At 42.3% G+C, this 23,620-nt stretch overlaps 1 pseudogene; it reads left to right on the top strand.

The window, feature by feature from the left end:
* Positions 1-19,827: 19,827 nt before the first annotated feature.
* On the top strand, positions 19,828-21,053 carry LOC115330429 (annotated as a pseudogene).
* The last annotated feature ends 2,567 nt before the right edge of the window (positions 21,054-23,620 follow it).

Raw genomic sequence — 23,620 nt, forward strand, 5'->3', positions numbered from 1 at the left:
TGCTTTCATTATTCGTGCGTGTTTGTTATTTTTCTGAGAGGCCTAGATTCGAGAATAAATATAGGATATTGGCATATAGCAAGCAGGTCTAAAAATTATCCCGATTGGGAAAAAGGTGCGTATCTTTATGTTAAATTTGATGTCAAATATCACATTTGCACGCCACGCCAATGTAGAAATTTACTTTTTGAGGCCACGGATGTTAGAAATAATTCAATTATAGCTAACTCGGCTGAGAATTGTACATGTGGAAGGTTGAGAACAACCTTCACGAGTTCAGCTGAATCTTCGTTTAAGCAGGGAACAACGGTGTAAAAGGCTTGGAGAAACGTTTCAAGATTCGACTAGAGAATATTCGCCCAAAGCCATGATTCGTTTTGAACTTCAGCAATGCTTAATGTGTGTGCCTGTCTATAAATTGGCCCTTATAGAGAAAAGTGTAAAAAAACCTGCTTTTTATGTCTAGCTACTTGTATAGCAAATCGCTACTTTGCCTCACATATTAATTATATGAATGTCGGATACTTACTTCAAGCTTTGACATCCCAAAACCTAGTTTAATGATAAATAATTACCTATAATATATGGCACAAGCGGGACTGGAATCAGTGATATATGAATTCACAAGAGAAGAGATATTAGGCGAGAAACTAACACAGTCATGTATAGATCATATACACGTGCGGTCGAAGGAAGGGAATCCCGAAGGACAAGTAATTTCTGAAGAAGTGGCTGACCATTATTTTGTGGCAGTAACTATTCCAGATCTTATTCAAAACAGTAATAAAATTGTTGAAGGCTGATTTATAAATAATAAAATAGTCGATAAACATATCCAAGAAATCGACTGGAATGTTCTCGCCGAAGAACAAAACCCAGCAAAATTATACGATAATATTGTTAAAATATTCAATGATATTTATACAAAGTCAACTCAAAGATGCAGTACGAAAAAACGTAAACAACAGAATCAATGGATAACTAAAGAAATTGATGACCTGATCAAAGAAAAAAAGAAAGCTTGGCAACTACTGAAAAGATTTCCTAATAATAAGAAGTACAAAGAAAATAACAGAATAACTAGGAATAAAGTTACAGCATTAATAAGATTAACAAAAAGAAATTATTACTGGAACAAATTCTCTGAGACAAAGGATACAGCAGAATGCTGGTCCTTGGTAAACCAACTGTTACAACGAAAAAAGAAAAAAAACGATTGAAGACACTATTCAAACAAACTTCGGTCCTGAACATGACTTAGGGATACTAGCAAATAGTTTTAATACAGAAGATGTGAAGTCCATTGAAACTTTATGTTGTACGACAGCGGAAAGACAACCAAATCAAATAAGAAATAATGATTCAATATTTTTCCCCGATATGGATCACAATGATCTAATTGAAATTGTAAAGCAATTAAATACTAATAAGGCAACAGGGTTTGATCAAATTTGGGCTAGAGATATTAAATACCATATCACTATAATGAAACCTGTCCTATTACAGTTGTACAATCGTATATTTTCTAGTGGCATCATCCCAAAAAAGCTTAAAACATCCGTTGTTCGGCCTATATACAAGAAAGGTGAGAAAAATAAATTCCTAAATTATAGACCAGTTTGTATCCTTTCTGTGATAAACTATATAATGGAAAAATATATTAATAAAGTTCTTAGGTGCTATATCGCTAAATATAACCTACTAACTAACAGACAATATGGATTCATGGAACATATAGGAAGCAGTGACCTTCTAGAAGACTTTTTTGACTATGTAAATGAAAACATCGACGCCGGTAATTATGTTCTAGCCTTATTCATAGATTTTACGAGGGCTTTCCAAACAATCAATCATGATATCTTAATGGATAAACAATATAGTATTGGAATTCAAGGGAAGACATATGATTTATTTCGGAATTATCTTGCTGATCGATTTCAGGTAGTACGTTTAGGCTCAAAATATAGCAAGGAAATTAAGGTAAAACAAGGAGTACCACAAGGTACAGTCCTCGGTCCACTACTCTTTAATATATATGTTAACGACATAGCACAGGTTAGCTTAAAAAGTAAGCTCCTTCAATTTGCAGATGACACGGTAATTGTATACGCACATAGAAATTACGAAGTAGCGGCAATGACTATACAAGATGATATACATAAAATTATTCAATGGTACCCTAAAAACCAAATAATTGTAAATGTTCCTAAAACGCAAGTAATATGCTTTAGAGATCCAAGAAAAAAAATCGTAAATGAATTTCCACTAAAAATGCATGATGAGAACTGCGACAACTGCTCGTGCATCCCGCTAAAATACGCTGATAATGTAAAATACCTGGGTATGCACATAGGCAAATATGTTAAATGGGATATTCACATAAACCAGGTTTGCAAAAAATTAAGGGTATTAATGGCCCATATGTACCACATCCAAGAACCAGTACCGCGGTCCATACTTAAAATGATATACAATTCACTGGGTAAATCCGTACTTCAGTATGGAATAACAGTTTACGGGCACTGTGCCAAATATTTGCAACTAAAGATAGATTCGATTCAAAAAAGGATAGTTAGGAATATTGGGTACCGACGCGAAGAAACTAGTTTCTCAGATTATATGCATAAAGAATTAGGAATATTACGTTTCAGAGATCATATGAAGTATGATATTATTATAAAGCATTTTTTCACCAATAAATATAGGCGCGAAAATAAAAAAGAAAGGACATTAAGACCTCATAAAAAATTTGTTGAACAATTTGTAAGAACAAGATATGAAGAGGCCACAAGGAAATATTACATACCTAAGCTTTATAATACATTACCCGATGAGCTACTAGAAATAAAATCTCCAAGAATAAAAAAATACCAAAAAAGTGGATAATTGAACAGGGAAAAAAAGATTCTTAGAAGGTGATAGGTATAACCGATGAGTATCCCCGAAACGCAGGATATAAAAGGTTGTTATTGTGTTCTACTATTAGAATTGTCTCGTAAGTCGTAAATTCTATTCTTCTTTACGGTATGTAAATGCTAATTCAATATGATTCGACGGGTTTACACATGTACTCATCAAAGTAGGCGAACTAATATAAGCTATAGAAGGAGGTGGAACTGCAGTAATAGGTACTAATATTGGTATGTTTTGTTGTTTTTAGTTTTGTGTGCAATAAAAATGCAGAGGCTCCTGTCGCGCCTACACTCAAGCCATCATTGGCTTATGTGGGCTTTATATCGTATTATTTTCAAACAAAGTAAATAAAGATGGTTTTTGTATTGTATTGTATTGTATTCTAATATTTCAAACTTAAGTCGGTGTCTTTCTGAGGTTTGAATTCACAAGATTCAACTGCGTTGCACAGCTACATTGTTGTACAATTTATTTATTTATTCTTGAGTTGAAGATGCCCACCAATAGATAAATGCCTTACCAGTGGTAAACAAGAATACATTCACAACGGAACAATTAATGCGAACACTGCAATAATAAAAGTACAAAGACTGCATTGAAATGCAGATGACCTGTGTTATTTTGGCTACCACTACGTTTTTAAAATCGCTAAAATTTATAAAAACTTGTTTTGAAGGTGACTCAAAATTGTTATAAAAGGCCATAATTCTTGTGAGAGGCGATATATTAGAAAGTTTGGGATCACGAAAAAGTTCAGTTTATCTCAAGGAGCGAGATGTTACGTGAATGCTTATATCGGTTAGCAGAACTGGGCAAGCTACTCCGTCGTTCAATAATTTATGCAAAAACAACTAATCCTTAATATCTCTTCTCTCAGCAAGCGTGGTAATTTCCAATTTACAAAGTAGCCAGGTATAATCATAGTAATTTTTTTCAGCAAGCTGCCGGTCGTATATCAAACGGATAACGCATCTCTGGACGCCTTCAATGCGCTCTAGTCTCGACAAAATCCATGAATCCCAAGCATCTGATGAAACTTCCAATCTCGATTGGACATAAAAGTTATACAGTACTATTGCAGTGCGCGGGTTTTGAAAATCCTGCGTTATTCTGGACAGCATAACAAGCATCCTCAATGATGAAGCAAATACACCATTGACATGTGCTTCCATGCGAAGGGTGGAATACCATAACGCACCGAGACCACGACGTTCTGTTTCACACTGGTTCAGCATGTAAGAATATGTGTGCACTATTTTTTCGGCTAAATGTAATCACGTTGTTTTGTCTTGGAGTTAACATAAGACATTTATTTGAAAGTGAAAAAATTGTAAGGGTGCAGGCGAGCTGGTGGAAGTTAACCATAGTTTTGTTTAACCCGAGACTGGGGTATTTCGGAAAAGGGGACGAGAAGAAAAAAGGCCACAAGGAGGCGACGTCTCATTTCGGAAAAGGGGACGAGAAGAAAAAAGGCCACCAGGAGGCGACGTCTCAATGAGACGTCGCCTCCTTGTGACCTTTTTTCTTCTCGTCCCCTTTTCCGAAATACCCCAGTCTTGGGTTAAACAAAACTATGATTTATTTGAACACCGCGCACTGCACGCACTGACGCATTAATCTCACATTGTACTCGCAAGCACTCTCCAGGGGTCTCAATTTCGTGAAATATTTTTACGTTACCAGCATATTGCAACATCTGAGAAAACTTTGTACAATCGAAGAGATCCTCGGAAGAAATTATGTATAAAAGGGACCAAGATTAGATCCCTACAGCACCCCGGATATACCGACGTATGGGGGAGACTGGACTCCTTGATTGCGTACAAGATTCGCGCGCCCCAGCAAATAAGTTCTAAAGCATTTTGTGTACCTCTCGCTTGCAGCATATTTAGAAATCTTAACTAAAAGAAATTCATGATCGAATGTATCGAAAGCTTTCGTCATGTCTAAATAAACTACATTAACTTTTCTGTTTTCTGTGATATGAGCGCCAAACTGCATAAACTCACAGAGGTTTTTTTCTACCGATCTCAACTTTATTAAGCCATGCTGGGTAGGGTTAATTCCGTATTAAAAAAAGCGATTCATTCCTGCACAAACAACCATTTCAAAAACGTTTGATACAATAGACAGTAATGACAGCGGCCTATAGTTTTTTTTTTCGGTTGGGTCTCCCGATTTAAAACTGGTTCAATTACAGCGGCTTTTGGCGCGGCAGGAAATGTCTCTGACCTTGAAGACAAATCAAAAATATATATTAAAACGGATGCGAATATGCTACTGTTACGTTGAGGGGCAGTCGGGACAGACGCCGATGCAGCAGGGCTTACGGCTTTATTGCAACATGGTCCACCGTCAAGAACGAACAAGATGAAAATGATCCCCACAGCAGCGGCGTTCAGCTCTTCTAGACAGGGCGTCAAGCGATAACATATGGCGCGCATGCGTGGGGCGGTATATCACACAGAGATATGACAGTGCAAGTCACCGACGCAGCATTGTGCAAGTCACCGACGCAACATTCCTTCTCCTTTTAGTTTACAGTTGCTATTACACCAACGTACACTTTGTAAGACATTGGTATAAGTGGCATGTAATAACACAACTCATACAATCCAATTCAATATTCACACTTAATGATACGCCAGCCAGTCTGGTGGTCTTCTGGCACGAGTGCTTCTCGTAGGAGAGACGTGCGGTTGAACGGGACCACCCAGACCAGTTTCTGCGCGGCCTGTTCCGTCAGCCGTTTCCACAAGTGTATCATCCTCAGCGCTGTCATGCAGAGCAGGCCAATACGGTTGAGCGACCTGTTCTGGCACGGGGATATGCGCCGAGTTCGCGGCTCTCAAATGATCTGCATGCACATATCTGATGCGCTGCTGAACCCGTACCAAAAATGTAACGTTAGACACAGCCTTGATCACTTTTCCCCTAAACCATTTGACACTCTCAACCCTCACGGATTTCACCATTACTGCATCCCCCACAGAAAAATTGCGAACAGTACCACGTCGTTTATTGGAGCTCTTCTCGATGTTCTCCATTTTGGTTTGCATCGCTCGCGTCATGTTTGGTTTCAAAATAGATAACCTTGTTCGCAGTTTTCGTCCGAGAAAAAGTTCACTGGGAGTTTTGCCCGTAAAAGAATGCGGTGTCATTCTGTATGAAAAAAGAAAATTGTCAATCTTGTGCTGCATGCTTCCTGTGCAGTCATTATTTTGGTCTGGCAACAACGATTTTAACAGAGCCTTCTTTACAGTGTGAACTACCCGTTCAGCGGCCCCATTTGACTGCGGGTGGTGTGGTGGCGTTAGCATGTGCTTGACTCCGTTCTTACAAAGGAATTCTTGAAACTCCTGACTAGCAAATTGTGGACCATTGTCTGTCACAAATTCGACCGGTAGTCCATACGACGCAAACACCGACCGTACGACCTCTACCGTCTTCTGAGCGGTTGTGCTAGACATGAATTTGACTTCAACCCACTTGGAATGCGAGTCAACCATAACCAGAAAAGTCTTGCCATCATTTTCGGCGAAGTCCAAGTGGACGCGTTCCCAATTATTGGAACACCACAACCACGGTTGTAACGGTGCCGCCGGTACCGAAACGCGGACACTGTCACAAATATCACACTCTCTGACAAACTCCTCAAGCTCTTTGTCAATGTTGGGCCACCATACGATCCCCCGAGCAAGCATTTTCATCTTGTTAACTACTGGATGTTCTTCGTGCAGAAGATCCAGGACGCCTCTCCTCAAGAAACTTGGAATAACCACGCAGTTGTTCCATAGGAGGCAATTCATGTCCAATGATAGTTCGTACCGTCTAATAAAGTATGGTTCCAGCTCTTTGTCAACAACTTTGGGCCAACCATGCCAAGTCATCTCGCGAACTTGCCTCAGCTGATCGTCTTTCTCAGTTTCTTTTGCGACATCTTCAGCTGTTAGCGGCATGTCAGGAACGGGCGAGAAATAATGAACAGCTTCCTGCGTCCGCGGACAAGGTAACGGTAACCTGGACAGCCCGTCTGCATTTCCAATGCAACCACCCTTCCGATACCGAATGGTGTACTGGTAACTGGCAAGTAAGTTGGACCAGCGGTGTATTCTTGCTGCGGCTATGGAGCTAGAATGCTTTTTCGGATCTAAAATGTGCCTGAGCGGTTGGTGGTCTGTTACGATAGTGAACAGACGGCCATACAGATACTTGTGAAATTTCTGTATGCCACACACGATCGCCAACGCCTGTCTATCGATATTAGCGTAGTTCCGCTCAGCGGCCCTTAACGTTCAAGATGCATAAGCCACTGGCCTTTCTTCTCTGTTGATCACATGAGAGATAACTGCGCCCACACCATAAGAAGACGCATCACGCGTCAATTTGAGCGGTTTCGCTGCGTCATTACGCTCAAGAACAGCGTTGCTGCACAGGAGTTGTTTGCAACACTCAAAACTTTCTTTGCACTCCTGCGTCCAGTTCCATGCGTTTCCTTTTCTGAGCAGTTTGTGCATCGGTTCTAGCGTTGAGGCAAGGCACGGCAAAAACTTCGCGTAAAAGTTCAGTAAGCCTAAGAAAGCCCTCAACTCTTTCTCGTTTTGTGGCCCTGGCGCTTTCAACACCGCTTCCATCTTTTCTTTTGTTGGCTGCAGTCCATTTCTGCTTATCTCGTGTCCAAGATACCGGACATTTTTCTGAAAAAATTTACACTTCCTCGGGTTTAAACGAATTCCGTGCTCGCGTAGCCGTTCCAACACGCGCTCGGTGTTTGCTGCGCATTCCTCGTGTGTTCTACCGGAAATTAGAACATGATCGAGGTAGCAAGCAGTGCTTGGCATTTCTTTAAGGATCTGATCCATCACCGACTGAAACAATGCAGGCGCACTTGCCACGCTGTAGGGAAGTCGTCGGAACCGGTATAACCCGAGGTGGGTATTCACCGTTAGAAGCTTTAGCGAGTGCTGCTCGAGCTCTAGTTACAAGTAAGCTTTTGACAAGTCGAGGACCTCCCGCTGCTGCCGCAAACAGGTCTGCGGGCAACGGAAGCGGGTAGTGATCTACCTTCAAATGTGGATTTACTCTGACACGATACACGATAATCCTCAGAGTCTCATTGTCTTGTCTTTCTTCGGAACGACGAGTAAGGGTGTTGCCCAATCGCTGTGTTGGACTCGGTAGATTACACCGTTTTCTTCCAAGGATTTTAGTTCTTTCTCTACGTTTTCACGGAGCGCATAAGGCACCGGCCTTGCTTTGAAAAAAAAATAGGCCGGGCGTTATCTTTAAAAAGCAAGCTTCCTTTGAAGCCTTTGATTACGCTGACTCCGCCTTCAAACACGTCACTGTACTTCTGTTTTAAAGACACTTCCGTCATGACCGTGTGCACTGAGATTATCTAAAACCAGTTCAATCGCACTTTTGATAACCAGTCGCGATGCCGCAAGTTTGGAGTGACTGTCCCTTTTGCATCATGCGCAATGATCAACGGCAGAGTGTGGTCGTTTCCCTCGTACGTTACTCGAACGTTAACACACCCTTTCACTGGAATCGAACTTTCATTATAAGCTTTTAGCCTTACGTTGCTTTTTTCACAGCGTTTGTTTCCAAACGTTTTACGAAATGAACTTTCACTCATTATTGAAACAGCAAATCCCGTATCTCCTTGCATTTCGACCTGTTTGCCGTCAATCATTACGCTTACACAGTAGGCGTTTGCCTTAGGTTTTGCTCTAACTTCTAACAAATCAGTTTCCTTAACGGATTTCTCTACTGTTGTTACGGCTTTGACACTTGTTCTACCCATTTTCGCAATGTGGCCAGGTTTTGAGCATTTGAAACACTTGCTCTTTAAGTAAGGACACACTTTTGAATTGTGTGCGTTACCACACCTAGTACAAGCGACATTTGTCTTTGAAGCCGGAAAGCTCTTTTTACCTTGTCGCTGTGTGGACCTTCGCTGCCAGTTGACGTCCTCTTGGACACTGGTGCTAGCTGAGGGTTCTTCTGTTCGTCGAACCTCCTTGCTTTGGCCTTGCGCGGCCTCCATTCCCAAGGCAGAGCTGAAGGCCCAGTCAAAGGTGAGATCTTTATCGCTTGTTGCCAGCAACTTGCAGCGGATTGCGTCATTCTGTAATCTCACGATGAGACGGTCTCGAAGCGCCTTCTCTAGAAACGTGCCGAAGTCGCACGTAGCTGCCAGTTTCTTGATTTCCACGACAAAGTCACTGATGTTTTCACCTTGACGTTGATCCCTTCGGTAGAATTTGTATTGTTCCACCACCGCCGAACGCCTGGGAGCGTAGTGGTTCAGGAGGATCTTGACGATGTCGTCGTAGGTGGCTTCCACAGGCTTTTTCGGATAGAGCAGATTCTGAAGCGTGATGAACGCCGCCTCCCCGATAAGCGTGAGAAATACTTGCTGTTTGGTAGCCAGGTCAATCTTGTTTGCAGTTGCGAAGGCTTCAAAGCGTTCCACGTACACTTTGAAGTTGCCTTTCTCCGAAGGAATATCCGGAAGGTGCCCTAAGACGGAACTGTTCTGCATAGCCGTGTCTGAAGTCTTGTCGTCCTCTTCCACGCTCATGGTTCTTCAGCAACCAGGCTTGCTGACCCACATCTCGTCGCCACTGTTAAGTTGAGGGGAGTCGGGAGAGACGCCAGGGCAGCTGGGCTTACTGCTTTATTGCAACATGGTCCATCGTCAAGAACGAACAAGATGAAAGTGATCCCCACAGCAGCGGCGTTCCGCTCTTCTAGACAGGGCGCCAAGCGATAACATATGGCGCACATGCGTGGGGCGGTATATCACACAGAGATATGACAGTGCAAGTCACCGACGCAACATTGTGCAAGTCACCGACGCAACAGCTGCAAAACCTTTTGGAATAAAATTAGGAATGCCATCGATATCCATCGCTAGATTTTGCTTGAGAGTATCAACTGCATCCATTAATTCAGAAATCTCAACTTCATCCGCTGCCATCCCATCCCCACAACTCCAAGGAGTGTGGAAAGTGTCAATGTCGGGAGATTCAGATGAAAAACATCAACTAAAAGCTCGCAAAACTTTTGAGCAACATCTGGTAATTGCAACCTTCTTCGTTCAAAGTAATATCCTGTCGAGGTTGTTTCGTGTATTTCTTCGCATATTACCAAACCTATCTAGTATGCGTCCCTGAGGTTTCCTTCGACTCTCATTATGTGTTGCATGTCATCTTGCTCATATAATTTCTTAACTAAAGCTCTACACACTAAAGCTCTACAATGGTAATGATGATATGACTTTGGCCTATTCTATTCTGCAAAATAGCATGTTCATTTCATGTGTTGACGGCCCTCTTAGCCAGAGATGATATGACTTAGCCCTATCCTGTTCTAAAAAATAGAGCGAGCATGGCATTCGACGACCGCCACTTCTCGATAGAGATGTTATCACCTTGGCTCATCCTCTTTTACAAAATATCACGTTCGTGGCATTTGACGACCGCCCGTCTTGCCACAAATGTTGTAATTATGGCCTATCTTTTTCTACAAAAGAACACGTTTATTGCAATTGACGACCGGCCTTTCTCGCTAGAGCTGTTATGACCTTGGCCTACTATGTTCTACAAAATAGGACGTTCATTGCATCTGGCGACCAGACCTTCTCGCTAGAAATGATATCACGTTGGCCTATCCTGTTCTACAGAATAGCACCTTCATGGCAGTTGGTGACCACCCATTCTCGCTTGATAGGTTGTAATACCTTGAAATATCCTGTTTTACGAAATCGCACGCTCACGGCATCTGCTGAGCGTTCCTTCTCGCTACAAATTATATGACTTTGGCCTATTCTGTTACACAAAATAAAGCTTCCGATAAGAAACGCAGCACCTCACGAGAGGTACGGCTGTGGGTCAAGCCGAGGAGCTTCGGAACTCCACCGAAATCGCCGCAATTGCTGAATAATCCTCGCCACCTCAGGTGGACAGTACTTCGCTACCGCAATTCAACCAGAGGGTCGAACCGAAATGGTTCTCGTTCCGGTTTTCGTTCCGGTTCAGGGGAAACGGTTCAGCTCCGGAGTGAAAAAATAAACGTTGAAACCGGTTAACCCGGTTCGTACTCATATTCTACAAATATAATTGACGAGAGCAGAAGCTAAACTATGGATGTTTTCTAAAAGTGTTACTTATAGAATGCAAATGCTCACATTACTGTATGGGACGAACGAGCTAGTGCTGGGGCACCTCGGGACGTGGGTGAAAGCGCAGTTTAATGTCAGGCAGCTGACCGAAGAAGCAGGATGTCGTCATGCATATGGGGGGAAAGAAGGCACCTCCGGGTCGATAGAATGAACTTCAATGCTGAAAAGGCTCATTCCACGCTGACCTGGGTTACAGGCACTCCCAGGGCTGCTTACGCCAATGCGTAAAGTTCTGGATGGCGTTCCCTTCTCTCCTCCCAAAACGGCAACACGTTAGCGTCCCTTGAAAGCCGCGGCTCTTTGTCTAGCAATGCTCAGAACAGCTGTGCGCCTTGATGATTGTGTATCAGAGGAGAAAACGTTCTGGTGTTTTGTTGTTTCTGCTACCAGAGATCGAAGCTGATTTGCTGTTTTTTCTGGTTGTAACTTGATTGAATCTCCTCTTTTCTTCCCGATGCTAGACTTCAATTTTGGACAGATTGTAAAATCCGCTGAGTGATTTTAAATGCAGATTGGACGCGCCACAATATGGCAACTAGTACAGGTTCTAAAATATTCATCGGCCTTTGTATCGATTTCTTATTCGATCAGTTGTACAATGAAATCAAGAAGTTTTAATTAAATAGCAAACAACTCTACAAAATTGAAGACAAGAAACACCAAACAGAGCTCGGAGTGAACGCCAAAACAAGCAAGGGCAAAGAAAGGGATGGACAACACTAGGCGTGTTTTTTATACCTATGTTTGTACTTGTTTTCCTTTCTTCCTTTTTTTTGCGTTTAGTCCGAGATGAAGAAACAACCAACCCAACTTACCGTTTTGCAATAAAACAGGCTCAATAATTGGTCACTTATGCTGACGTGCGAAGTGGGTATGTTGTAGTGGGAAATTTTTTTTGATGAGCCATTTCCGGTCCCCAAGAAAAGGTTGGGAGGAAAGTGCGCTTTTGTTTAAAAAATACATGAGACCGGAGATCTCGGAGAATTTATAGTTACTGTGCTAACTTCGTTTGAGTTCTCGAGCCGAACTTCTTAAATTATGAAGACGACCGCTATGTGAAAACCAGATCATGGAACGTTACGGAACTTTCCGCTACCTATGTTTCTCGCATTTTGATTTGATTTGATTTGAAATGTCTTAAAAAATTATTCACAATAGAGTGACAAGTTTCTGTACTAAATTTTCATTAATTTCTGACTCACAGCACGGCTTCCGCAGAAGTCGATCAACGGAGTTCGCCTTGCTAGATAGAGCAGAAGGAGCTAATTTTAAAGTCGTTTGAAGAAAAAAAGTTAACTTTAGGCGTCTTCATTGATTTTTCGAAGGCGTTCGACCGTATTGACCATACTACCCTAATAAAAAAGCTCCAATGCTATGGAATTCGCGGTGTACCTTTAAATCTTTTACAATCGTACTTTAAATTTCACCAGCAATGTGTCGTAAAAAATGGAGAGTTCTTCTGTCCCACCGATTAGAGCTGGAGTACCGCAACATAGCATTTTAGGTCCTTTGTTATTTAATCTATACATAAACGATATTGTTAATATCAGCAAAGCCCCATCCTTCATCATTTATGCCGATGATACCAGTCTATTTTTTTTTCAGGTACAGAGATAGAAGACCTTGTTAAAGAAAGGAATGCCTCACTATAGAAGCTGTATGATTGGAGTGAATTTAACTCACTAATAATCAACACGAGCAAAAGCAAGGCTGTTCTTTTTAATCCCAAGAATAGAGATGTTTTTTTTTTTTTTAATATAATCTTGGGCCCCTCTGTCATAGAAATGGTGCCGAACGTCAAAACGCTCGGAGTGTATTTTAATGAACACATGTCTTGGGATTATCATGTTAATAATGTTGTTAAAAAATTATCAAGAGTGCTTGGGAAATTATGGCAATTCAAAAATTGATTGCCTCGTTACATAAAAATGTTTATATACAGGGCCCTTTTTTTACCTAATCTGAACTACTGTAATTTAGTGTGGTGCACCATATCTATGTCAGATGCTAAAAAATTACACCTTGAAAAAAAGGCCGTTCGCACAATACTCAATGTTCCTTTCGATACACATACACCTCCATTATTTAAAGAGCTACGTCTCATAACTGTCCCTAACCTATATGAGTATACTCTACTAACACGATACAGATCAGCCCTCTGTTCTAACGAGCCTTTCCTTAGACATATTTCAAACCTAACACAAAATATCTGGGTATATGACGCTCGTGAGGGGAAAATACCAACAAAACGTAGAAACTACGGTTTCCGAATGATAAGGTATAATCTTCCATTTATTCGAAATAAACTTCAGAAGCATAATTTGACAAATATCGAGAGACTGAATCTTAGTACAATTAGAAATTTTTTCCTGCATTAAAATTTCGCTTGTATTGTGGGGCCGTGTGTTCTGTATGTTTCAGTTATCCTTGAGGTAGTACGATTATTATTTTTAGTCCTGTCATGTACCTAAATATGCTATGTGCCTTATATATATGTGTGTATGTGTGCGTGTGTATGTATATGTGTATGTGTGTATATATATATGTATGTATATGAACGAATAAGTGCAGATGAATGAACCGTACTTAATCCAATGAATTAAAGAATCCAAGTTTTCAGGAACCCGCCGAAAGCCAAAAATTGGCGGAGCCAGGATTTGAACTCTGGGCCTCCCAATGTCCGGTCGGGTGTGCTAACCACTACACCACTCCCACCTTGGCTTTCTGGCGTTTCCTACCTGTCTTATTAATGCACAAGAAACGAAATGTATCCAATCGGAGGTGTTTCTGGAAACACACGCCGCCGCGTGGAACGCGGTACGACGTTTAGTGTCACGTGGTACGTGCTCGTTTGTGCTCGAGAAATCCTCCCACTGTTTGTCTCGCCCCGTGTACATGTACTAGTATTCTTTGTTTATGAGCTTTAGAGACACGGTATCATCATCATCTGCGAGAATCAAGAGCCACATTATTGAATATACAACACGGGCACTTCACGTCATCGTACGTGGTCTCCGAGGAGGATATGAACGAATATGTGCAGATGAATGAACCGTACTTAATCCAATGAATTAAAGAATCCAAGTTTTCAGGAACCCGCCGAAAGCCAAAAATTGGCGGAGCCAGGATTTGAACTCTGGGCCTCCCAATGTCCGGTCGGGTGTGCTAACCACTACACCACTCCACCTTGGCTTTCTGGCGTTTCCTACCTGTCTTATTAATGCACAAGAAACGAAATGTATCCAATCGGAGGTGTTTCTGGAAACACACGCCGCCGCGTGGAACGCGGTACGACGTTTAGTGTCACGTGGTACGTGCTCGTTTGTGCTCCAGAAATCCTCCCACTGTTTGTCTCGCCCCGTGTACATGTAGTAGTATTCTTTGTTTATGAGCTTTAGAGACACGGTATCATCATCATCTGCGAGAATCAAGAGCCACGTTATTGAATATACAACACGGGCACTTCACGTCATCGTACGTGGTCTCCGAGGAGGATATGAACGAATATGTGCAGATGAATGAACCGTACTTAATCCAATGAATCAAAGAATCCAAGTTTTCAGGAACCCGCCGAAAGCCAAAAATTGGCGGAGCCAGGATTTGAACTCTGGGCCTCCCAATGTCCGGTCGGGTGTGCTAACCACTACACCACTCCACCTTGGCTTTCTGGCGTTTCCTACCTGTCTTATTAATGCACAAGAAACGAAATGTATCCAATCGGAGGTGTTTCTGGAAACACACGCCGCCGCGTGGAACGCGGTACGACGTTTAGTGTCACGTGGTACGTGCTCGGTTGTGCTCCAGAAATCCTCCCACTGTTTGTCTCGCCCCGTGTACATGTAGTAGTATTCTTTGTTTATGAGCTTTAGAGACACGGTATCATCATCATCTGCGAGAATCAAGAGCCACGTTATTGAATATACAACACGGGCACTTCACGTCATCGTACGTGGTCTCCGAGGAGGATATGAACGAATATGTGCAGATGAATGAACCGTACTTAATCCAATGAATTAAAGAATCCAAGTTTTCAGGAACCCGCCGAAAGCCAAAATTGGCGGAGCCAGGATTTGAACTCTGGGCCTCCCAATGTCCGGTCGGTTGTGCTAACCACTACACCACTCCACCTTGGCTTTCTGGCGTTTCCTACCTGTCTTATTAATGCACAAGAAACGAAATTTATCCAATCGGAGGTGTTTCTGGAAACACATGCCGCCGCGTGGAACGCGGTACGACGTTTAGTGTCACGTGGTACGTGCTCGTTTGTGCTCCAGAAATCCTCCCACTGTTTGTCTCGCCCCGTGTACATGTAGTAGTATTCTTTGTTTATGAGCTTTAGAGACACGGTATCATCATCATCTGCGAGAATCAAGAGCCACGTTATTGAATATACAACAGGGGCACTTCACGTCGTACCGCGTTCCACGCGGCGGCGTGTGTTTCCAGAAACACCTCCGATTGGATACATTTCGTTTCTTGTGCATTAATAAGACAGGTAGGAAACGCCAGACTTTTCGATTGCCTTATCACAGGAATTAAGAAAAGATTACACAGTACCGGTGTCACCCTCGATCCAATGCTAACGCATCCTTTTGCACAAACTAACCTTCATAAGAAACCAAGGTGTCCTGGAGGTAGTGTGTTAGCAACTCTAAAAAGACTTCAACAATTATTCTAGTAGAACTACGGAATGGCAGCTTCATGTTCTCCTCGAGGCATGTTTTCACGGCCACCAGCAGTCGGTTATGTGGCACAAAATAAAATAAATCTTCCACATCTATCGAAAATCATTTAACCCCCCTCAAGTCTTCACTGTGTAAAAATTCAATTATTTATTCAAACCTGTTTAGAAGTAAAGGATCCCGCAAATTCAACCCCGAAATGTGTCTGCAGAGGAAGTGTCCTGCCTCACGGTAGCAAGAGTCCTTTTTAGGTATGATCGCCCTAAAGGGTACGCAGTCTTGTGAGTTTTTGCCGTGAAGAACACCGATGAATTAAGCTCTCTTGAAGCTCGAACTCTTTTAGCCAAGCTAGTCAACTGATACCTTTGGCACAGTGAGTTTGTGTGCGTTTTAATCCTAGGCATCGAAACTTCCTTAGCAGGTCTGAAATGGCTTTCAATGGCTTTCCGGGGTTTCTCCAAATACAGTTTGGCGTATTTACCACCATGCATAAGTACCAACTAGCCCAAATCGCATTATTAACAGGTTCATTGCTTTTGAAGACCGCCCGTTCTCGCTAGAGGTATCTTGACTTTGATCTCTCCTGTTCTACAAAATAGCACGTTCATTGCATTTGATGACCACCCCTTCTCGCTAGAAATTTAAAGACGTTGGACTTCATTCTTTTACAAAATAGAACGTTCATTGCATTTAACAACCGCCCCTTCTCGTTAGAGATGTTATAACCTTGGCCTATCCTGTATTACAAAATATCCCATTTATGGCACTTAATGACCGCTCCGTTTCTTTAGAGGTGTCACCACCTTGGCCGAGCATTTTCTACAATAAAGCACGTTCTTGGAATTTGACGACCGCCCCTAATCGCTAAAAATGTTATAGCCTTTGGTTACCTAGTTCTGCAGTATAGCACGGTTCTGGCATTTGACGACCACCCCTAGTCGCTAGAGATTGAATGACCTTGACCGGTCCTGTTCTACAAATTAGTACGTTCATGGCATCTGACGACCGCCTTTTCTCTCTAGAGATGACATGACCTTGGCCAATCCTGTTGTACAAAATAGCACGTTCACGGCCTTTGTCAACGATTCCTTTTTGCTTGAAACGTTACGACCTTAGCCTTCCTAGCTGGTTCTACACAATATCACGTTTATATCCTTTAGCGACCGCCAGTTCTCGCTAGAGATGTTATGACTTTAGCCTATCTTGTTCTACAAGATTTGCACGTTTATGGCATTCGAAGACCTCAACTTTTCGTAAGAAATGTAATAACTTTAGACGATTTTGTTATACAGTACAGCAGGTGTATGACATTAGACGACCGCCCTGTTATGACCTTGGCCTTTCCTGTTCTACAAAATAGCTCGTTCATGGCTTTTGAAGACTTCCCCTTCTCGATAGAGTTGTTGTGACCTTGGCCTATCCTGTTCCGCAAAATAGCTCATTCTTGGCATTTGATGACCGACCCTTCTCGTTAAAGAGATTATAACCTTAGCCTATCTTGTTCTTCAATATGGCGTGACGTTTATGGCATTTGACGAGCACCCATTCTCGTTTGAGATGCTATGAACATGGCATGGTCTGTTCCACAAAATAACACGTCCGTGGCATCTGCCGACCGCCCCATTCGCTAGTGATGGTATCACCTTGGCCTAATTTGACCTATTAAATAGCACGTTCGTTGCAATAGCCGTTCATGGCATCTGGTGATGGCCCCTACTCGCAAGGGATGTTACCACCCTTTCCTCTCCTGTTCCACTATATTGCACATTCATGACATTTGAGAACCGCTCCTTCTCGATAAAGATGTAATGACCTTGGCCTATCTTATTCTAACAAAATAGCATGTTCACAGCATCTGGCGACCGCCTCTTTTCGCTTTAGATGTTACTGCCTTGGCCTATCCTGTTTGACAAAACAGCACGTTCATGGCATTCGAAGACCCCACCTTCTCGCTAGAAATGTTATATCCTTGGCATATCCCGTATTACAAAATATCGCGTTTCTGGCATTTGAAACAATAACCTTTTGCACTAGAGGTGTTATAAAGTTGGCCTAAACTGTTCTGCAATAATAGACGATCTTTACGTTTGACGAACGGCCTTTCTGGCTAGAGATTTTATAGCCTTCTTCTGACTTGTTCTGCAACATAGCATTTTTATTGCAGTGGACGGCCGCCCCTTCTCGCTAGAGATGTTATGACTTTGGCCTATCCTGTTTTACAAAATAGTACGTTCATGGCATCTGGCGAACACTCCTTCTCGATAGAGATGATATTACATTGGCTTACCCTGTTCTACATAATCGCACCTTCATTGCATTTGCGACCACCCCTCTCGCTAGAAATGTTATGACCTTAGCTTATTTTTGTTATACAATAGAGCACGTTTATGGCATTTGACGACGGCCCTTTCTCGCTTGAGATGTTACAAACTTGGCGTATCGTGTTTTACAAAATGACACGTTCATGGCATCTAGCGACCGCCCATTTTTGCTAGACGTGATATCACCTTGGCCTATCCAGTTCTACAAAATATCACCGTCATGTCGTTTTACCACTACCTCTTCTCGGTAAAGTTATTTTTACATTAGCCTATCACATTATAACAAAATAGCACGTTCATGGTAAATGGCGACCGCCCCTTGTCGCTTGAGATGTTACTGCCTTTGCCTATCTTGTCCTAAAAAACAGCACGCTCATGGCATTTGACAACCAGACCTCGCTAGAAGTGTCATATTAGTGGCATATTCTGTACTACCCAAAATATCACGTTTCTGGCGTTTGACGACTACCCTTTCCTGCTAGAGGTGTTATGACATTGGCCTAGCCTTTTCTTCAATTTAGGACGTTCTTGGCTATTGACGGCCGCCCCTTCTCGCAAGAGACGTTGTTAACTTATACTATTTTGTTCTACAACTTAGGAAGTTTATGGCATTTGACGGCCTCCCCTTCTCGCTACAGATGAAATGACCTTGATCTTGCCTACTCTAGAAAATACCACGCTCATTGCACTTGGCAACCACCACTTCCCGCTAGGGATATTATAACGTTAGTCAATATTGTTCTTCGATATAGCACGCTTATGGCATGTGACAAGCGCCCCTTCTCGCTAGAAATTGTTTGATCTTAGGCTATATTCTTCTACAATATGTGCATGTTTATGACAATTCACAAACATCCCTTCCCGCTAGAGATGTTATGACCTTGGACTACCTTGTTCTACAATACAGCATGTTTATGGCATTTAGGCTAGATATATTATAATCTTAGCCTAAATTGTTCTGCAATATGTGCACGTTTATGTCATTTGACGACCGCCCTTTCTCGCTAGTGATGTTATTACCTTAACCTATCCTGTTCTTCAATATAACACGTTCACGGCTCTTGGCGAATGCCCCTTCTTGCTACAGATGTTATCACCTTAGCCTATCTTGGTCTATTATATAGTACGTTTATGACATTTGACGACCGGCTCTTTTTGCTAGAGATGTTATTTCCTTGCCCTATCCTGTTCTAAAAAATTTGCTCCTCCATGGCATCTGAGATCCTGGTGTAAACCGAAGCACTGCCACACCATTTGCGCGGCTGGCGGATACCAGCATGGCCTTTTTGCGGACGATCCACCGGCTTTGTTTTCTTGCTCCCGTCTTTGTTTTTGTGTGCGGAGCTCAGTTCGTCGACGGCGGAGCCGCGCTAACATTGCGTACCTAGCATTTTGTTGTTTTGTTGCTTGACGGCTTCCGAGTTTCGCGCGGAAGTCAACGCGATCTCCAGGCAGAGCCGAGTGGCAACTTCTCGCCGAGAGCCATTTCAAGGAGATTTACCACGAGTCGGTCCCGGATGAGCTCGTCTTTCAAAGCGCCATATTTAAAACTCCCATCCAGCTTGAAAATGTCGGTAACAATACTCTTGAGTGTCTCGTGAGTCTCTTGCTTTCTGCGTTTGACCGTAGCGCGTTCGCCTGTGATGTTTCCTCGCGGTCTACGTCTATGCTTTTCAAAGGCATCTTTCCCGCAGTCTTTGTCGAGCTTATGTTCGGTGCCGGCATGACGTGCGCAGTACGCTTAGGCCTTCTTCTACTTCAGATCACTGCTGCTGCGAGGGCCGATGAACCAACGTATCATCGTCAAACCTCGGAACCGCGCGGATCGAAGGAAAGCCACCGGTTTTCATCGCAACACCGAACATCAGCGGTTTTTCTGCAAGATGCCTGGCGCGTCTGGCAACGGAGCGGTACATTGTATGACCACAGCCTACAAAAGGACGTATCACGCACACTTCGGACGGGGTTCGGTGCCGGCATGACGTGCGCAGTACGCTTACAACTCCTTCTACTTCAGGTTACTCCTGTTTATTAGGAAGTTGGTCGTTACTCGCGGAAACGCCAGCCGGCATCGTTCCCCAGTCTCCTTGAAAACTTGCGTTTTTGGTGCCGTAATGTGCTATCGAATCCTTGTGCTACGGTTCTCGAGTTTATGTTGCTAATCTCTGGTGACGTTGAATTTAGCCCTGGACCCCTCATCGACGATAAAATTCAAAAATTGCTGAAAGCTATTGATTTATTACCAGAATTGGATAAGGTACAAGAAACGCTTCTTAAAAACCAAGTTCTTCTGGATAAAAAGATAGAAGCACTAAACCTGAAGTTCAATGCAATGGAAACGGATATAGCCTTGCTAAAAAGTTTTAAGGATGAAATGCAGGATGTCGCCGCACAGTCAATTAGCCTATCCGCTCGGCTTGCCTCGGTCTGCTCTAAACAAGGGGACCTGGAAACAGGTCGAGAAAAAATAATCTACTTTTGTATGGCATTATAGATGAACCTAACGAAACATGGTCCCAATCAGAATCAAAAGTACTTCAGTTCAGTGAAGACAAACTTGAGGTGATTGTGGCAGCGAGTGACGTCGAACGTGCCCACAGGCTTGGCCGCCCTAATCCAGAACAAACAAAGCCGATAATTGTGAACTTCCAATCTTTTAAGATTAAACAACGTGTCCTGTCCCGTGGATTCAAATTAAAAAATACTAACTTCTCTGTCGGCGAAGATTTTTGAGACAAAGTTAGGTACGAGCGCAAGCAGCGGGTAGACTTTTCTAAATCCCAGCAAAAGCCTTTTAGATTACGTTTTGATAAGATTATTATTGATGAGAAGCCCTACTACTTCGATAACACTGAAGGGCGCGTAAAAAAAATGTGGGCGCTTTTCATAGGCCTCCTGGTTCAAACGAAACTACAATGCTTCCCCTTTTTGACACACTGTCATCTATAAACTATGAAGACCTTGTGCTGTCTGATGATTTTAATTTCCCTGATGTTGAGTGGGCAAACGGTCAAACCATAACGTCGAATACTTCCACTTACAGGACTTTCCTTAATTTTATTTCCAGCTTTGAGCTTTATCAGCATGTCTCATTCCCGACGAGGCAAGGCAAAACGTGGGCGAGTGCGTTGGATCTTCTTTTTAGTTGTACGAGGGGCCTCATAACGTCTCTGTCCAATATTCCTGGTGTTAGCGACCATGAAATAATAATTGGGGGCATAACCAGCGCGTCCGAAACCTGTGGGTAAAATCTACCTAGAAGAGTTTTCTTCTACAATCGCGGTAACTGCCATGGCATCTCAAGTAATCTTTGTGACTATAATTCCCCAAGTTTAGAGAGCTTTCCCACCTACTAGATGTTGAAACTCTGTAGAATCTCTTTAGGAATAAATTAAATTCTTCAGTTGCTGCATTCATCCCCTCCATGGTACTAAGCTCCAGGCGGTGCAGAAAACAAACAGTGGATGACCGATGAACTACGCCCCTCGCACAAAAGAAAAAGGAGAGCATATTTGAGATGCCGCAAAAACAACGATAACTCTTCTCTTTCAGAGTTAAACATTGTAAGTAAACTATTCAGATCCATGTCGGCTGAATGCCAACCCAGATTTCATGCGTCTTTAAATGATAAACTGAGAAGTAACCCAAAGAAGTTTTGGAAATATGTAAAGTCAAAAAACAAAGTAGCACTCGGAATTCCCCCGGTTAGTGACAGTGGTAAAGTTGTTACAGGAGGTAAAGAGAAAGCTAATCTCTTTAATAATTACTTTCAATCGGTGTTTTCGCCCGCAGTTTCTAATGAGTATCCGCTCTCTTATGATTTCTCCCCGAATGGTATGGATCAAATTGAAATTTCTTACACCGGTATCTTAATAATGGTAAATGGACTAAAACAGACAAAGCAGGCGGGCCCGATGGTATACCCAATCGATTTCTAACTGAATGTTCCGGGATAATCTCATCATATTTAAAAATCGTTTCCAAAAAAGTCCCTTTCCAGTGGAAAGCTCCCGAGCGAGAGGAAAACGGCAAATGTTGTTCCGGTACATAAGGATGGACCAAAAAGTGTGGTTAAAAATTACACACCCATTTCTCTTCTGTGCACCAGTTCTAAACTAATGGAACATATAATCTACAGCAATATTTTCAGTCATCTAAACAAAAATAACTATCTCACTCCCTGACAACACGGCTTTAGAAAAGGATTTTCTTGTGAAACGCAGCTGATTGAGTTTTATCACGATCTTGCATATTCATTTGACAACAGACTTCAATTAGATTGCATATTTCTTGATTTTCAGAAAGCGTTTGATACAGCGCCTCATGTCCTTATCATCCATAAACTTTTAACATTAAACTTATCGACTAACTTATCGCGTGGCTGACTGACTATCTACACCAGAGAAAACAATCCGTTTTAATCGAAGGCAAGCACTCTGCCCACGTACCACTCACATCCGGAGTCCTACAAGGGTCAGTATTGGGACCGCTTTTATTTTTTTATTTTTTTCAATTATATTACCCAGTCACTGAAATCAAAGATAAGGCTCTATGCGGATGACTGTGTAGTCTATTCTGAAGTTCAGGAAATTGCCGACTATCTGGCACTATAGGATGATATCCGCCGTATCTCAGCCTGGTGCGACACATGGGGCATGAATTTAAACATATATAAATGTAATCACGTACGTTTTACGCGTAAGCGCAAGCCTATCTTATTTACATATGACATACGCGGAAATTCTTTGGCGACCAGTATCAGATGTAAAATACCTTGGTGTATATTTTTCAAAAACCTTTCCTGGATAAAACACGTGGACTACATAACCGCAAAAGCAACTCGGATGCTTAACTTTATTAAAAAAAACTTCAGAGATTGCCCTATGAACAATAAAAGCACATTATATGTTACATATATTAGACCTATCTTAGAATACGCAAGTGTTTCTTGGGAACCCAGCCAGGCCTACCATGTGAACCAACTGGAGAAAGTACAAAATAGAGCAGCTAGGTTTATAGCAAGTAATTACAATTTTAGTTCGAGTATTAGTCAGCTAGAGAGAGAACTGCATTTAGTCTTATTGGCCCACAGAAGGAAGTGTATGCGCTTAAAGTTGAATCATAGCATATATCATAAGTACCTCGGTATAAATAAAGCTAACTACATGCTGCCTCTTCACTTCACACCAGGAAGAAGAGATCACTCAAAAAAAGAGAGTACCACTGTAGGACGGATGTATTTAAAAGTTCTTTTCTCTCCACAACAACCGACTGGAACTTTCTACCGGAAGATATAACCAACATCACACCTACAACTTTTTTCTTCGAAAACATCTTAAATGCGGACTTCCTCAGCTGATTTGTGCGTACTCATGCCCATGCCACTGCTCAACTGAGTACCATGTAAATACTACAAATCTGTTTTGCGCGCTGATATTTCCGTGCCCTGTGTTTTTGTACATTTGCTCATGTATGTGCATCTCTCCCCCGCAATAATGCCTTAGTTAGGCGCTGCG

This window comes from Ixodes scapularis, unplaced genomic scaffold, assembly GCF_016920785.2.
Source record: "Ixodes scapularis isolate PalLabHiFi unplaced genomic scaffold, ASM1692078v2 PGA_scaffold12__126_contigs__length_90152505, whole genome shotgun sequence".
NCBI lineage: Eukaryota > Metazoa > Arthropoda > Arachnida > Ixodida > Ixodidae > Ixodes > Ixodes scapularis.